This window comes from Pongo abelii, chromosome 14, assembly GCF_028885655.2.
Source record: "Pongo abelii isolate AG06213 chromosome 14, NHGRI_mPonAbe1-v2.0_pri, whole genome shotgun sequence".
Taxonomy (NCBI): domain Eukaryota; kingdom Metazoa; phylum Chordata; class Mammalia; order Primates; family Hominidae; genus Pongo; species Pongo abelii.
The window spans coordinates 35,357,828-35,374,330 of NC_071999.2; the positions used below are offsets into that span (position 1 = coordinate 35,357,828).

General features: G+C 44.0%; 1 long non-coding RNA gene across 1 annotated transcript; it reads left to right on the top strand.

Moving 5' to 3' along the window:
* The first annotated feature begins 11,689 nt into the window (after nt 1-11,689).
* LOC129049472 (uncharacterized) lies at nt 11,690-15,557 on the top strand. Its single transcript, XR_008512575.2, has 3 exons — nt 11,690-12,255; nt 12,363-12,515; nt 15,058-15,557. It is a non-coding gene; the product is annotated as an uncharacterized LOC129049472 (long non-coding RNA).
* The last annotated feature ends 946 nt before the right edge of the window (nt 15,558-16,503 follow it).

Genomic DNA, 16,503 nt, shown 5'->3' on the forward strand with positions numbered 1-16,503 from the left:
TCAGGCTAATTTGCACAACTGGACCACCTATTTGGAACATGAGAATCAGAGACAAGTGGTTTCTTGAACTCATCAATGACCAATTATCACTAAGAAGTCTATGCCTAGATATGAGAAAGTATTCTGTGACCTATTTCATAAACCTCATTTAAAAATATACTTGGTGGCCAGGTGCAGTGGCTTACGCCTGTAATCCCAGCACTTTGGGAGGCTGAGGTGGGAGGACCACTTGAGGTCAGGAGTTCAAGACCAGCCTGGACAACACAGCAAAACCTCATCTTTAAAAAAATTAAAAAAAATAGTTAGTGAGGCATAGTGGTGCATGCCTATAGTCCCAGCTACTCAGGAGGCCAAGGCAGGAGCATCACTGGAGCCCAGGAATTTGCGGCTGCATTGAACTATGATGGCACCACTGCACTCCAGCCTAGGCAAAAGAGAAAGACCTTGTCTCTGGAAAAAAACAGAAACAAAAACCACCACCACCACCACCGCCACCACCACCAACAAAAAATTCAGAAAACAAAAGTAAAACAATGGACTTTTAAATCCTAAAGTGAGGTAATATACCTGAACACCCATATATTTTTGGATATCCACAACAGCAGAGCAGAAAAGGTGAGGTGAAGGAGAGATGCTTGTTGGGGCCCCTTCTTTTCCATCATTTTAGAATCAACTTGTTTTCTCTGTATTTGAGAAGTATTCTAGGCCATCACCCCCAAGAGGCCAATCCAACTGTAATGGAGTCACACAGACTCACATGATCAGATAGACTTGACTTGGTTGTGTTTTTTGGGTTTGTTGTTGTTTGTTTGTTTATTTTTTCAGGACTGAGTCTCGCTCTGTCACCCAGGCTGGAGTGCAGTGGCACGATCTCGGCTCACTGCAACTTCCGCCTCTCAAGTTCAAGCGATTTTCTTGCCTCAGCCTCCTGAGTAGCTAGGATTACAGGCGTAAGCCACCATGCCCAGCTAATTTTCCTATTTTTAGTAGAGGTGGGGTTTTGCCATGTTGGCCAGGCTGGTCTCAATCTCCTGACCTCAAGTGATCCACCTGCCTCGGCCTCCCAAAGTGCCGAGATTACAGATGTGAGTCACCATACCTGGCCAGACTTAGTTTTTATAGAAGGGTAAAAAGCCTTACAGATAATGTGACTGGCCGGAGCCTGGATATGGAGGCAAAAGTCCAGATTTGGAATGACCCATCTGACATGTCCCCTTACTTGTTCGGGCCCCAGGTTACTCACTTGTGAAATGAAGGCATTATGCTGGATGATGTCTGAAGTCCCTTCGCACATTCCACTATTACATGGTAACAGTGGCATTCTTAGCATGTTTTGCGATTTTAATTCATTGATTAGGTATTTCATCAATGACCAAAGTTGCTTCAATGCTAAGATTAGAACAATTTTGGTGAGGCTTCAAAGCTAATAATTAATGCAAATAAATGAGCCATTTCACACCCCTGCTAGTATGCTCTCCTTTCTAACTCTCTGTACAGAAGAACAAATAATAGCAAACAGCAATGAATTAATTCACAAGCAGAGATTACTTCTGGCAATTAGGAAAGACAGACTCTTTTCTGTTTATATATACCTATTCTGTACATAAATGTGTGTTCACATTTATAAATATATGTACCATTTTTCATTAAATACAAATATTCCCAAATAATATTATGATGCTAACACCTATAATATTTGTTGAGCACACACTGTGTGCCAAGCACTGTTGAGGACTTCATAGACATTATCAATGATTTCTTATTTTCATTTATTTCTTCTATTTCCAGTCTTAATGCCACAAATGATTTCTCAAAATATGGAGATTTGCAAAGTTTATTGTAAACATTTTATCTAGCAGGCACAACTGTTAACAGAGTGTGAGGAAATGATAATTTTTAAAAAATACTCTCAATTTATCTGAACTTTTGATCATGAACTTTCTGGAAATGTATTCATTTGAGCATGTTTATCTGGGGACAGGGATTTTGTCTCCACCGAAACCTTCCTCTTTTGGACAGAGAAAAAATCTTGGAGATTATGGAGGATGGGAGACATTGCCATCCCTAGAGAGATCAGAAAATTAAAAAAATCTCAGTCAGCCTCAAGGAAAATTTCCTGGCAATGAGGTTTATATTTGAAAAGTTGTGATATTTGAACCACATGCTCTGGAAACAGTTATAAAATGAATTTTCACATAACTGAGACAATTTAGGTGTGGTTCTTTCAATCTGGACCGTATCAGAATTCATACTGGAACTGAAATATCTTAGAACACTAATTTCCATCTCCTTTGTTAATGCAGAACTCCCAGAGCAGTGATGAAACACTTAATAGCATAAGGGATGTGTTTCGTATTATGATGATTATAAGGCTACATGTTTTCCCAAAATGTACAAATACAATGTGCCGTGTTTTCTTTACTCATATGCCTGCATACGGAAAACAGAAATAAAAATTGTTTACTTTGGTAACAACAAATGCCATTCTCTTGCTTAGTGGCTTTTGATATCCTTCAGCCAAACATGCAGCCTCTCAAGATACCAGAATCTGGCCGGGCACGGTGGCTCACGCCTGTAGTCCCCGCACTTTGGGAAGCCAAGGTGGGCAGATCACCTGAGGTCAGGAGTTCCAGACCAGCCTGGCCAACATGCTGAAACCCCGTATCTTCTAAAAAAATACAAAAATTAGCCAGGCATGGTGGTGTGCACCTGTAATCCCAGCTACTTGGGAGGCTGAGGCAGGAGAATGGCTTGAACCTGGGAAGCAGAGGTTGCAGTGAGTGGCGATTGCACTGCTGCCCTCCAGCCTGGGTAACTGAATGAGACTTCATCTCAAAAAAAAAAAGATACCAGAATCTGTGTTAAATACAATGAGTTTCTCACTCCCAGCCTCCTCTTTCTCTTTCTTTCCTTTTTTAATGACTCCATTGTTAAATAAGAAATGGATAATGTCAGCTTTCCCAATGGCACTAGTAGTATTTGTTGCTGTTTCGTAAGTAATTTAGGAAAGCAACTGAAGCATAAAGAAGCTAATTATTTATACTGTCTTCTCCTCTACTGGGTATCACTATAATCTTTAATATTAATGTCTTTCTTACAAGTGTAAGGTTGGAAAATTGAAGTCAGTGAGTTTCATTGATAAATTAAGCAGCTATGAAATGTTATCAGGTGACTAGCTGATCCTGATTTTATCATCAAACTAAAACAGTGCTTTGCTTAAAGCATGCATTATCTAAATATATAATCTAAGTGTGTGTTGATGTATTCTTAATTGTCGTAGCACCTTCTTTAAGTGACTCTCTTTTAGGGTCATAAGCAGTTTGAGCTGGTTCTCATAAGTCAAGTGCAAGCTTACCAATCAACAGTTCGACAACCAGTGTGGTACGGACAAGACAGACTGAGCCGGGACAGAACAACAGCCTGAGTGATAGTAGCTGTGCTCAGAAGCCAGCCTAGCCAGAGCTGACAATTCAGGCAATTCACAGGATAACTCAAAAGCCACAATCTGGGAGCCTAGAATCAGCAGAAGGGTGTCTGATGTGGATATTGTCGGAAGCGTGTACATTGTACAGCCAGAGTATGTCAGAAGAAACATGGTTCTAGTATGTTGCTTTTCCAACTGTACAGGGTGTAGGCAGAGATCATTAAGCAAACAGATGTCAGAAAGGACAGGAAGCTCCTTACCTGGTTCAGCTGCCACCTCTCTGTAAAGAAGAGTGCATAAAACCCACACAGATAACCCACCTCTACCCACCCATAGAGCATCCTCACTCTAGGAGCATGAAAATACCTAAAGGTTTTCAAGTCTCTCGATGGCCGTGTGAAAATTAGCCTAAAATCACATGTGCACAGGCTAAAGATGCAAACCATTTTCTCAAATGAGCACCACATCTTTTCAATTGTTCTGGAATTGGTGACACTACCATCATCCTCTTGATTCCTGTGGAATCTTCTTGGACCCTGACCTTAATGTCCATTTTGCCTGCCCCATGCTGACCCAGCCCCAGTGAGTGTTTTACCTCCAATGGCTGGGACACCACAGAACACGCTGCCTAAAGCACCATTTATTTTTTATTGTTTGAGACAGGGTGTCACTGTGTTGCCCAGGCTGGAGTGCAGTGGCATGATCTCAGTTCACTGCAGCCTTCACCTCAGGCTCAAAGGATTCTCCCACCTAAGCCTCCTGAGTAGCTGGTACTATAGGCGCACCACCACGCCTGGCTGATTTTTTTTTTTTATGTTTTGTAGAGATGAGGTTTTGGCATGTTGCTCAGGATGGTCTTGAACTCGTGGGCTCAAGCGGTCAATCTGCCTTGGCCTCCCAAAGTTCTGCGACTACAGACATGAGCCACAGCACCCGGCATTTTTTTTTTTTTTTTTTTTTTTTTTGAGACAGGGTCTTGCTCTGTTGCCCAGGCTAGAGTACAGTGGTATGAACTCAGCTCACTACAGCCTTGACCTCCTGGTCTCAGGCAATCTTCCCACCTCTGCCTCCCAACTACAGGTGTGAGCCACCACACCTGGCTAACTTATCACAGATGTGAGCCACTGCACCTGGCCAGGCACCATTTTTGTCACTATCAGTTTCCTGCTTGAGAAATTACAGTGGCTTTTGCGTTACTTTAATAATTGTGTCCTCCTTCTGACCCTTTGCAGTCTCCAAAGGCTGGGCTCCTCTTCTGTTCCTGAGCTAATCTATTTATTCTCCCCCTCCTGCGCTTGGTTTATTCCTGGGCCCAAGTCTCACCACTTGCTCCTCTCCCTCTAAATTTGGATTTCTTCCCCTCTCTCGTCCTCAAACCCACTGTCACTTTTGAATTTGGAGTCATGTTGCTTTGCACGCTGCTCCTCTTTTGGGTACATCTGTGAGCACCTGCACGTCTAAGAGGGAGAGCTCAGTGAGCACCCAGTGAATGATGAAGGTGTATGTGAACGATGACTGGATGGGAGAGGCTGCCCAAGTGGAAAAGCGGTATTGCTTTTCAGTACAGGAAAATTTCCGTGATATTTTTCTGGCACACAATAAAGAAAATGCTATATTGAAGCAAATTAATATATTTTAACTTTGTGTAGATGCAATGGGAATTACTTTTTAAATGCTGTATGGAAATAAAAGAACTGGTTGAAAAGAACAATTTTTCAAATGAATGTGTCTAATGTCTCCCAACAGATAAGGAAGGGAATAGAAATTTGTGAAAAGGATCACACACCATCACTTTTACACACTCACACACTATGTGATTTTGCGGTAGAATTAGAAAAGTCAAATTCCATAGTCCAAATGTAGAAAACAGTAGGAATTAGGGCTGGGTGTGGTGGCTCACGCCTGTACTACCAGCAATTTGGAAGACCGAGGTGGGCGGATTGCTTGAGTCTGGGAGTGAGAGACCAGGCTGGGCAACATGGTGAAACCCTGTCTCTACAAAAAATATAAAAATTAGCTAGGTGTGGTGGCCGGCACCTGTAGTCCCAGCTACTTGGGAGGCTGAGACAGGAGAATCGCTTGAGCCCGGGAGGTCAAGGCTGCAGTGGGTGGTAATGGTGCCACTGCACTCCAGCCTGGGTGATAAAGTGAGACCCTGTCTCAAAAAAAAAGAAAAGAAAATAGTAGGAATGGCTAATTGATGAATAGGTTAGTTCAAAAGAGAGCTCCCAACTGCCCACTGGCCATACCCCAATTAAAGTAACTTCCAGAAATAATTCTTCTTCAAAAATACATTATCTATGCAAAGGATTCCTTATTAATAACATACATCAGGGTTTGGCAAACTATCTGTGGGCCAAATCCAGCCCGCCTCCAGTTTGGGTAACTATAAGTTGCTTAGAGTACAGCCAGGCTCGCTCTTTTTGGATTGCCGATGGCTGCTTCCAACTACAATGGTGGAGCTGAGCAGTTGTGATAGAGACCCTACAACTCACAACACTGAAGATCTAAGTTGCAGACTGAAAATGAACCTTACAGGAAAGGTTTGCTGACCTTTGACCTACATGATCTAAGGATATAGTGCGTAATTTGGCTGGAAGTGCCATTAACTTGCTTTCTCCAGTGGGAATGTAGCATGGTTGGGTACATTAATCCTGAAATAAGTGAGAGATCCAGACCTCCCATGTGTCCTTCCCGTCAGACACCGACGTAGGGCCTGGAATCTCCCTAGCTTGCTAAGGAAGCAGTGACCTCTGGTTACCAAGTAGAGGGATCAAGTCCTCCTGGCTTTCCAGGACTGTCATGGTTTTAAAAACAAAGTCTCACCTTCTGGGAAATCCCTCAGTCCTAGGCAAACCAGGATGGTTGGTCACCCTGAGATATAACGGATAGATCACAGGGCCCAGGGCAGACTAACTTGAGCTCAAATCCTACTTTTGTGACTTCACACCGTGCAAACTTGGGCAAATTACTTTATCTCCCTGAACCTCAGTTATCTTGTCTATGAATTGGGACTGAATCTATCTGAGGAGTTGTAAGGATTAAAGGAGATTATGGGCCAGGCACAGTGGCTCATGCCTCTAATCCCAACACTTTGGGAGGCCAAGGTGGGAGGATCAGATCACTTGAGGCCAGGAGTTCGAGACCAGCCTGAGCAATATGGCAAGACCTTGTCTCTACAAAAAAAGAAAGAAAGAAAATTATGCACTGAAAGAGCTTACTTGCACATAATAGACATTGACTAAATACTAGTTACCTTTCTACCTTTTTGACCACCATTAGCTAAAGTTTTAAAAAACTCAATCTTTAGCCAAAATTCCTTTTCTCATAAAAGGAGAAAATTAGGCCAGGCATGGTGGCTCACGCCTGTAATCCCAGCACTTTGGGAGGCCGAGGTGGGCAAATCACTTGAGGTAAGGAGTTCAAGACCAGCCTAGCCAACATGGTGAAACCCCATCTCTACTAAAAATACAAAAAAATTAGCCAGGCATGGTGGTGCACACCTGTAGTCCCAGCTGGAGGCTGAGGCACAAGAATCTCTTGAACTGGGAGGCGGAGGTTGCAGTGAGCCGAGAACACGCCACTGCACTACAGTCTGGATGACAGAGAAAGACTGTTACAAAAAAAAAAAAAAAGAGGAAATTAAAATAACTTTTATATGCTCCCCATGTTCTAATGATGTCATTTTTTTGCCCCTTATAAATACATACCTAATAAACAACTTATTCTGCAGTGGAGAAAATAAACCATACACATATAATTGCCTGATTACTGTTTTATATTTTAGAGTCTGGAGACAAGTGGTTGCTTCTGTTTTGTCCAACTATGGATACATCGCAGAAAGGTTTGCTCTGCTCAACTAGTTAAAGTGGCCTGATGCCCCAGGTCCATGGCCAGATGCAGAACTCTGGGCAATAAGGGCTGGAGCCTTTTTCTAATCTAGCATTTCATGCCTCTAGTGGAAAATGTTGACAGGAAGTTGATAGAGCCTGAGAGTGCTACCTCACTTGTGATTCATCTGATGGATCAGTGCGACCTGAAGCACTAAGTTAACCAACAGGCTCATTAATTTTTAAAAGAGGTGGTTAGTAATAAACCAACAGTGGTGTACAAATCCAATAGCAACCTACACACCTTCAAAAGTCCCCAGAATGAGATCAAAGGACAAGGCAGCATCAGTTTCATTCCAACAATAGCATTTTGATTTAACATCCACTTTGTTGGCAAATGTGCAGGAATAAAATAATGCGTATTCCTATAGTAATTTATATTCTAAATTGCACTGAAAAGCCTAGGTGGTCCCCAACAAATTCAATTTCCTTTAGACTGTAGCTATGTTAGTTTGAAGAATCAAGTTTTTACTGGATGAACTCATCAAATAAATCTAAAACTATCAGCATTTTAATGGAATATCCATTACCTAAGGCCAGGCGTGGTGGCTCACACCTGTAATCCCAGCACTTTGGGAGGCTGAGGTGGGCAGATCACGAGGTCAGGAGACCAGCCTGGCCAACATGGTGAAACCCCATCTCTACTAAAAATACAAAAATTAGCCAGGCGTGGTGGTGCGTGTCTGTAATCCCAGCTACTCAGGAAGCTAAGGCAGTGAGAATCACTTGAACTTGGGAGGCAGAGGTTGCAGTAAGCTGAGATCACGCCATTGCACTCCAGCCTGGGCAATAGAGTGAGACTCCATCTCAAAAATAAAAATAAAAATAAAATAAATAATGCATACTTAATGTATCATAATGGTTCAAAATACCTACAATCATAGCTGGTTCCCAATGAATTAAATTTACTTGAGCTTGCGGCCATATGATTTTAAGGAATCAAACTTTTTGCTTAATTAATTAGTCAAATCAGCCAAAACTTATAAATTCAGTGAAAAAAATAGTTGTTTGGCTAATTTGAGTGGTTAATGCAGTAAAGTGAGTCAAATTATTAGCTCAAAATACATACTGCCTTAATTTGATCTAAACTATAAACATCTGCTTTGCCTTTTTGGTTAGGACGACACCAAAAAGCATTAGTTTCCAAACTTGGCTGAGCATTAAGAATCCCCAGGAATGCTTTTAAAACTTCCAAAGCACAAGCCACACCCAGACCAAGTCAATCAGAATCCACTGGGTGAACCCAGGCATCAATCCCCTGGATGATTCCAACGTTCAGAATTCAAGAAATTCCTTGAGATCAGGAATTCAAGACCAGCCTGGGCAACACAGCGAGATCCCATCTCAAAAAAAAAAAAAAAAGAAAAGAAAAGAAAAGAAAGCAATAGCTAACAATTTATTAAGCTGTTACCAAATGCCAAGCATAATGGCAGGCATTTTCCATGGATTATTTTATTAAATTCTCACACATACCAGTGAAACCTTATAAAGTCAGTAGGATTGTTGTGCCCATTTGACAAATGGAGAAATTGAGGCACAGGAGGTTGGGTACTTGCCCAAGGATACCCATACTAGCAAGTGGTCAAGTGAGAGTCATCACAAATGCAGTGACTCCAGAGCTTTAACTTGAATTATTTTTTAAAACCAGTGACTTAAAACTCAGTGCTTCTTTAGGTCTTTGTACTTCGTTATCTTATCTCTTGAGGGCATTGGTTTGTATCACTTTTCTTTGTTTCTTGGTTTTCTTTGTTTCTGGAAGCCAAGGCCTCTCCAAATAGCACACGAAAGCAATTTCTCACACCTCTGGGAGAGAAGTAGGCGTGGCTTTATGGATGTGATAGGCAGAGGACTTAATATTCTGCATTAAGATCTCCTTCTCTCTCAAGGGAATTTCTGGCAGACTTAAAGCACTGTAGGCAACAGAAAGGAAACCTGAAATGCAACATCCACCTGGAAGACACATACATATTTGCTGAAGTGTGTGTCAAATTTAATTGAAAAAGAAGAAGAATACAATTGTGCTTCTCATTCACTGCAAATCTTGTGATTTCATAGTCTTCAGTGTTGACCTGTCAACCTGTATGGGTTGTTTGTTTAAAAAGGTTGTATTTTTGTTTTTTTTTTAGGCAGACCACTTAAGTATCATGTGTTACTGAATACCAGCTGAATTATTTTGTTGTTGTTTTGACAATCTTGCTCTGTTGCCCAGGCTGCAGTGCGGTGGCCTGATCATAGCTCACTGCAACCTCGACCTCCTGAGCTCAAGCGATCCTCCCACCTCAGCCTCCTGAGTAGCTGGGACTACAGGCGTGCACCATCATGCCCAGCTATTTTTCAAAAAAATTTTTTGTAGAGATGGAGATCTGACTTTGTTGCCCAGGCTGGTCTCAAACTCCTAGCCTCAAGCAATCCTCCCACCTCAGCCTCCCAAGGTTCTGGGATGATAGGTGTGAGCCATTGCATCTGGCCCACCAGCTAAATTCTTAACATTTAAACTATAAACATTACAATTTTTTGTTGCAGAACAAAAATGAAAAGAAGAAAGATTAAAATACACTACAACGTCACGGTCATTTGCACCAGTTTCCTGTGTACAGCTCTGCTGCTCTACACTCATTTCTTAATCAGGTTTTGTCTCTCTTTTTTGCATTAAAAGCTGAGAGAGGAGCTAAATAAAACTGCCCTGAGAAGCTCCCCCAGGACCCTGGCTGATCATCAGGGGAATGGGGCCTACCTCAGCAGTCTACTTTCTTCATTCAGCCCTATAGCCTCAGGAGAGAAGTTTGTCTCACTCAGAGGAAGCAGTGGCTGCTCTGTCCCATACCCTGTCAGGCCATTTCCCATAGGAGACTGGACCTAGGATGTGTGCTGAGGGTCCCAGTTTCTGCGGCGTTGAGCGGGTCCAGTACTCCTTTCCACACCAGGCTGAACCCCAAGGAAGTGAATCCATGTCCTCGTGGAAGAATAGGCCCCAAAGTGCCAAGCATCAGCCCTGTCAGTGCTGCCTGGAGAGCCGCTGTGTCCTGCAGAACTTACACCCATGCAAGAGTGCACCCACTCAGCAAATGCGGGACACCATCGGGAAGAACAAGACATCCCCGCTTCAGCTTCCCTCCTGTCACCTTTCCACTTCCCTTTGGGGAAGGTGTGCCTGGGTTTGCACACGGACCGGGGCCCCATCCCTGTTCCCCCCTGTGTGTGGCAGGGCAAGGGAATGCATTTTTAAATACCTTTCAGGCTAGGATTCCTTTTTTTTTTTTGATAGCATACTCTAACTCCAACATTTCTTCTGTAAGTATCACCAGTTATTTTACTAAAATCTAGATTTCCCAGTCCAAGTGTTAGGAAGGTACTATGCCGCTGCTGCTTTGGAGCTTTTTGTCTGGCAACATCTATAAACAATGCAATAGTGACTGTAGTCAGTTTCACGGTCTCATGTCTGAACCTTTTTTTTTTTTTTTTGACAGAGTCCCACTCTTTGTCTTAGCCTCCCAAGTAGCTGGGATTACAGGCGCCTGCCACCACGCCCAAATAATTTTTTATTTTTAGTAGAGACGGGGTTTCACCATATTGGCCAGGCTGGTCTCGAACTCCTGAGCTCAGGTGATCTGCCCGCCTCGGCCTCCCAAAGTGCTGGGATTACAGGCGTGAGCCACCGCGCCCAGCCGTTTTTTTTTTTGAGACAGAGTCTCGCTCTGTCCCCCAGGCTGGAGTGCAGTGGGGCGATATCTCGGCTCACTGCAACCTCCGCCCCACCAGTTCAAGTGATTCTCCTGTCTCAGCCTCCCGAGTAACTGGGATTACAGGTGTGCATCACCACACCCAGCTAATTTTTGTATTTTTAGTAGAGACAGGGTTTCACCTTGTTGGCCAGGCTGGTCTGGAATTCCTGACCTCAGGAGATCCACCCACCTCGGCCTCCCAAAGTGCTGGGATTACAGGCGTGAGCTACGACACCCGGCCTAGGCTTCCTTCTTTAAAGACAAATTTCCAGTGGGACTCTGTAAGTAATCCTCATATTTTCGCGTTGAGGAGTGTGGCCAGAGAAGGTGAGTCTTGTGCACGTAGCAGGGGGAAAAATGGTCAGGAGATACCATAAAAGCACTAAGAAAACCGGAAGGAAAAGGCCAGGCTCCAGGAGCACAGAGGCTGGATGGATTCCTGCTTCCCTGTCACTCGGCTCTGTTCAGGCGGTGCAGTCACTTCCTTCACCTCAGTGTCCCTGTCTCTGCAAATGAGGTGACTATTGGTGCCGACCTACTTCCCAGGCAGTTTTGAAGAGAAGTGGCAAACACTGAAGGGCGCACACTCTCCTTCCCCAAGCTCCCTCCCTCCCCACGTGTGCACCCAGAAGGAAATAAAAGCCGTAATTTGCACTGACGAGTCGGCCCGCCTCGTCGAGGGTTCCGCTGAGCTGCTCACAAGAGCGTGCGGAGGCCCGCGGCCGGCCCTGGCCCCTGTGGTGGCAGCAACTGGCTGGCTTCCCGGGCGGCTACCTCCAGCTGCAGCTGTCGGTGCTATTTGCAGCTCTCCACATCCTGAGAGCTGGACGCCGAGGACCGCTCCCTGGAGGGCGTGCGTAAAATGCAGCAGCGGAGCGGTGAGGACGAGATTACCGGAAAAACTGGGAGCGGAGTCAGGCTCGTTCTGGAGCAGGGAGAGGCCTGGGAAGTTGCGAAACGTTGACCTGCAGGGTCTTGAGGAACTGTCGGCCTGGGCTGCCCCCGTGGGTCATTGAACATTAATCAGCCACCAGTCCTCGTCCAAGCCAACCGAAATAGAGTCAGCAGGCAGAATGACGAATACAGTTTGAAAGGGAACGAACTTCCTCCTATTCTCTCCTTGGAAAGGCCTTTCCAGACTCTCGAACTCATCCCTGTCACATTACCCTGTTGTGTTATCTTTGTGGGCCTGCGCAGCACCTGAAATGATCTGTCTTAGGTATGTGTGTGCTTGTTCATTGTTTTGTCTTCTCCATGAAAATCTAAGCTCCTAGAAACTTTGTGAGGGAGGCAATGGGTCAGTTTTGTTTACCTCTGCATCTCCAGGGCCGAGTACAATGCCCAGCTCGTTTGTAAATGAGTGAAGAGTCCCCTACTAGCAGGCTGCCTACTCATCAATCAAGTAGTTGTTGGGTTTCTCAATTTTACCTTTGGAGATATTGTCTTCGACCTACGGGAAGGAACTGGATCTATTTGAGGGTAAGGAAATTCATCCTCCCTGGGTTTATGTATTTTCCAACCCATTGCATAGAGTCTGACAAAATATTAATGGTCTTCACTATTTCTTTTGATGATGTCTGCCACTTGTCACTATTTAATGTAATCTCATGTCATTTAAAGAAAGTAAAATTAGGGGCTGGGTGCAGTGGCTCATGCCTCTAATCCCAGCACTTTGGGAGGCTGAAGCGGGCAGATCACCTGAGGTCAGGAGTTCGAGACCAGTCTGGCCAACATCGTGAAGCCCCGTCTCTACTAAAAATACAGAAATTAGCCAGGCATGGTGGCGGCCACCTGTAATCCCAGCTACTCGGGAGGCTGAGGCAGGAGAATCGCTTGAACCCGGGAGGTGGAGGTTGCAGTGAGCCGAGACTGCGCCATTGCACTCAGCCTGGGCCACAAGAGTGAAACTCCGTCTCAAAAAGAAAAAAAGAAAGAAAAAAAAAGAAAGTAAAATTATAGAGTAACTAGAAAGTTACAGTAGTATAACAAGCATAATCATTTAGAAGATTTTCACCTGTGACGTGGTTAAGATAAGTTTGAGACTCAGTTCAATTCAACACGTTTGACTTTCGGACAGATCCAATGTAGCCTGTTGTATTTAGAAAGAATTCAGACCTTTATAAGGACGATTTCATGACATTAATGAAATTTATGTGTTAATGGAACTGAAGGACTTCACTCTGAAAACAAGTGTTCTCTAAACCTAAATATTTTAAGAAGAAAATTAGTTGAAAATTTAAAAGCTTGTCAAAAGTGACAGTCATTTCATTTTCTTTTTTTAGAGATGGGGTCTCACTATGTTGCCCAGGATGGAGTACAGTGGCTATTCACAGGCACAGTCATTGTGCACTACATCCTGGAACTCTGGGGCTCAAGCAATTCTTCTGCTTCAGCCTCCCAAGTAGCTGGGACTATAGACACACACCACCACACTCAGCAAAAGTGACAATCGTTTCTAATACAGACATCCACACCTGGACATACTATGAAAATTATATTCATTGGACATATTAGTGTCCGTTCTTTCCAAGATCTGAGTTCATAATGTTTTCTTCTATAATTGTAATGAAATATCACCATTTCTTGCTAGCATTATACCAAATCCCTCTAGGCAGCTGGGTAGCAGGGTATATGCCAAGCTAGGTTTTTGGAGATGACTTGTATCTTGTTTGCTATTAGAGCCAACATGTTAGAATTTGTGATTTGTCACAGAATAGAAGATGAGTTCACTCAAGAAGCACTTATTTATGAGCACCTACACAGGTGATACAACAGTCAAAAGACAGGAGTTCTGGACCTTCTGGAACTGACAGTCTTACTAGAAAAATAAATGTTACCACATCACTTGAACAAAGGCACAATTATGCAATTTGAGTTGTGTTTTGACTCCCTCCCCACTACCTTGTTTTTTGTTTGTTTTGTTTTGTTTTATGCTGGAGGTGTTGTGGGAGATGGAGTTTTGCTCTTGTCACCCAGGCTGGAGTGCGATGGCACGATCTCAGCTCACTGCAACCTCTGCCTCCCAGGTTCAAGTGATTCTCCTGCCCCAGCCTCCTGAGTAGCTGGGATTACAGGCATGCGCCACCACGCCCGGCTAATTTTTTGTGTTTTTAGTAGAGATGGGGCTTCACCATGTTAGTCAGGCTGGTCTCGAACTCCTGACCTCAGGTGATCTGCCTGCCTCAGCTTCCCAAAGTGCTGGGATTACAGGTGTGAGCCACCGCACCCGGCCCCTCCTTGCTGTCTTCATAGAAAGTGGAAAATAGAAATCTTCTGCACAAGGCCTTTGGTTTGAATGCAACGTGCCTAGAGATAGGGAACTGGAATGCAACACCATTGTCTACAGATCTTTGGAGACTAAAGGGGAAAAAATCCAGGAGAGAAAAAAACCAAAAAACAGCTGCCATAGCTATTGGCCTCATTGGACAGGCCTGGGGGATGTGCACAGACCCTAAAGGTGGCCGGAGCTGACCAGCTTCCTACTGCACTCTTCTGGGTGGCCCAGGCACCCAGTTGCATTGGCTGTGGCCAGTGAGAAAGGATCGAGTCAGGCTGAGCCATGGGCAATGACAGAGCAGAGGGGATCAGCAGAGCCTACCTGAAAGCAAAGGAGAAATGGGTCGGTCACCTCATTGCAGAATTTACAGATGAAGGGGACAAACTTGTTACCTGAGGGGTTCCTTCATGCCTTGGAGTTTCTCTGAAAGAAAAGACAGCTGAGCATTTGCCTTGTTTTTGTTTTACCATTTTTACACTTTCGAAGTCATGTCATCAAGTTTTAAGCTAGTAAGAGGACCATATACCGAACAATACAATATCATGTAGTTCTTGTAGCAGCCACATTTTGATGAATAAAATTTATTTTAAAATCTGTTTTTTAAAAATGAAGAAACTTCTTCTACCAGGCAGCAAATGTTTCTTTCCTATGTAAACTTAGCTTGCAAACATAATTTTAAACAGCTTTATCATGACTATATATCTTGCTAATTTATTATCTTCTTTTTTTCTTTCTTTCTTTCAGAGTCATGGTCTTGCTATATCACCCAAGCTGGAGTGCAGTGGCATGATCATAGCTCACTGCAACCTTGAACTCCTGGGCTGGAGCAAGCCTCCCAACTTGGCCTTCCAAAATGCTGAGATTGATTACAGGTGTGAGCCACCTCACTGGGCCTCTTGCTAGTTTATTGTTTAAAAATCTTCCTCAGGGCCGGGTGCAGTGGCTCATGCCTGTAATCCCAGGCCTTTGGGAGGCTGAGATGGGAGGATCACTTGATCCCAGGAGTTTGAGACCAGCCCAGGCAACATGGAGAGAGCCTGTCTCTACAAAAAATCAGAAATCAGCTGGGCGTGGTGGTGTGCACCTGTAGTCCTGCTACTCAAGAGGCTGAGGAGGGAGGATCACTTGAACTCAGAGGGTTGAGGCTATAGTGAACCATGATTGAGTCATCGCACTCCAGCCTGGGCGATAGCGTGAGACTTTGTCTCAAAAAAGAAGAATAAATAAATAAATAAATAATAAAAGCCTTCCTTAGACTTTTTCCTGGCACTTTCTGAAGTGATGGCAGATGGGTTTTATTCTGGTTTTTATAATAGCTAAAATTGGGTCGCAGAAAGGAATCTAGATTAGATGACAAGATTATTATTTTCATCTGATAATTTCCATTACTTGCCTAACTGCTGTCTTTCCTGGAATTAAAGAGAGAAGAAACTATGGAGGCCGGGAGCGGTGGCTCATGTCTGTAATCCTAGCACTTTGGGAGTCCGAGGTGGGTGGATCGCCTAATGTCAAGAGTTCAAGACCAGCCTGACCAACATGGTAAAATCCCGGCTCTACTAAGAATACAAAAAAAAAACTAGCCGGGCATGGTGGCGGGTGCCTGTAATCCTAGCTACCTACTCACGAGGCTGAGGCAGGAGAAACGCTTGAACCTGGGAGGCAGAGGCTGCAGTGAGCCGAGATCGCACCATTGCACTCCAGCCTGGGCAACAAGAGTGAAACTCCATCTCAAAAACAATCAAAGAAACAAACAAAAAAAAAACTATGGAGACCCAAGTTCCAGGGCCCTTGGGTGGAGAATAAATTTTAGGAATTCCCTTGGATATCTGACAGTAGAAGCTACTCTTTGTAAGTCTGTTGCTGTGAAATCACAACATAGCTCATTTAGCAGCGGGACAGCCCATCTCTGGAAAAAAATGGTGTGAGGGTGGAATTACGCCTTGGGAGGCCAAGGAGGGAGGATTGCTTGAGGCCAGGAATTCAAGACCAGCCTGGACAACATAGCAAGACTCTGTCTCTACAAAAAAATAATTAAAAAAAAATTAGGCATGGTGGTGCATGCCTGTAGTCCTAACCTACTTGAGAGGCTGAGGTAGGAGGACTGCTTGTACCCAGGAAGTTTAGACTATAGTGAGCCATGATTGTGCCACTGCACTCCAGCCTGGGTGACAGAGCAAGACTCTGTCTCAT